The sequence below is a fragment of the Arachis stenosperma genome, chromosome 4, assembly GCF_014773155.1.
Source record: "Arachis stenosperma cultivar V10309 chromosome 4, arast.V10309.gnm1.PFL2, whole genome shotgun sequence".
Taxonomy (NCBI): Eukaryota; Viridiplantae; Streptophyta; class Magnoliopsida; order Fabales; family Fabaceae; genus Arachis; species Arachis stenosperma.
The window spans coordinates 36,241,100-36,242,456 of record NC_080380.1 but is presented as its reverse complement, the minus strand read 5'-3'; the positions used below and the strand labels follow the sequence as shown (position 1 = coordinate 36,242,456).

Sequence of the window (1,357 nt, the reverse complement as noted above, 5' to 3'; positions counted from 1 at the left end):
GGGGTCTTCCTCAGTGGCGTTCATTGCCTCTTCCTCCTCTCCTAGTTCGGCCATGTGGATCATGTTAATGGCCTTGCATTCTCCTTTTGGATTCTCTTCTGTATTGCTTGGAAGAGTACTAGGAGGAATTTCAGTAATTTTCTTGCTCAACTGTCCCACTTGTGCCTCCAAGTTTCTAATGGAGGACCTTGTTTCAGTCATGAAACTTTGAGTGGTTTTGATTAGATCAGAGACCATGGTTGCTAAGTCAGAGTGGATCTGCTTAGAATTCTCTGTCTATTGCTGAGAAGATGATGGAAAAGGCTTGCCATTGCTAAACCTGTTTCTTCCACCATTATTGTTGTTGAAGCCTTGTTGAGGTCTCTGTTGATCCTTCCATGAGAGATTTGGATTATTTTTCCATGAAGAATTATAGGTGTTTCCATAGGGTTCTCCCATGTAATTCACCTCTTCCATTGAAGGGTTCTCAGGATCATAAGCTTCTTCTTCAGATGAAGCGTCCTTAGTACTGCCTGGTGCAGCTTGCATTCCAGATAGACTTTGAGAAATCAAATTGACTTGCTGAGTCAATATTTTATTCTGAGCTAATATGGCATTCAGAGTATCAATCTCAAGAACTCCTTTCTTCTGATTTGTCCCATTGTTCACAGGATTCCTTTCAGAAGTGTACATGAATTGGTTATTTGCAACCATTTCAATTAGTTCTTGAGCTTCTGTAGGCATCTTCTTCAGATGAAGAGATCCTCCAGCAGAGCTATCCAAAGACATCTTGGACAGTTCAGACAGACCATCATAGAAGATACCTATGATGCTCCATTCAGAAAGCATGTCAGAAGGACACTTTCTGATCAATTGTTTGTATCTTTCCCAAGCTTCATAGAGGGATTCACCTTCCTTCTGTCTGAAGGTTTGGACTTCCACTCTAAGCTTACTCAATTTTCGAGGTGGAAAGAACTTTGCCAAGAAGGCATTGACTAGTTTTTCCCAAGAGTTCAGGCTTTCTTTAGGTTGTGAGTCCAACCATATCCTAGCTCTGTCTCTTACAGCAAAAGGGAATAGCATAAGTCTGTAGACTTCAGGGTCAACCCCATTGGTCTTGACAGTGTCACAGATTTGCAAGAACTCAGCTAAAAACTGATGAGGATCTTCCAATGGAAGTCCATGGAACTTGCAATTCTGTTGCATTAGAAAAACTAATTGAGGCTTAAGCTCAAAGTTGTTTGCTCCAATGGCAGGGATAGAGATGCTTCTCCCATAGAAGTCGGGAGTAGGTGCAGTAAAGTCACCCAGCACCTTCCTTGCATTGTTGGCATTGTTGTTATTTTCGGCTACCATGGGTTCTTCTTGTTTGAAGATT

At 41.7% G+C, this 1,357-nt stretch overlaps 1 non-coding gene across 1 annotated transcript; it reads left to right on the top strand.

The window, feature by feature from the left end:
- Positions 1-822: 822 nt before the first annotated feature.
- Positions 823-930, top strand: LOC130977796 (small nucleolar RNA R71). Its single transcript, XR_009085472.1, has one exon. It is a non-coding gene; the product is annotated as a small nucleolar RNA R71 (small nucleolar RNA).
- Positions 931-1,357: the final 427 nt, after the last annotated feature.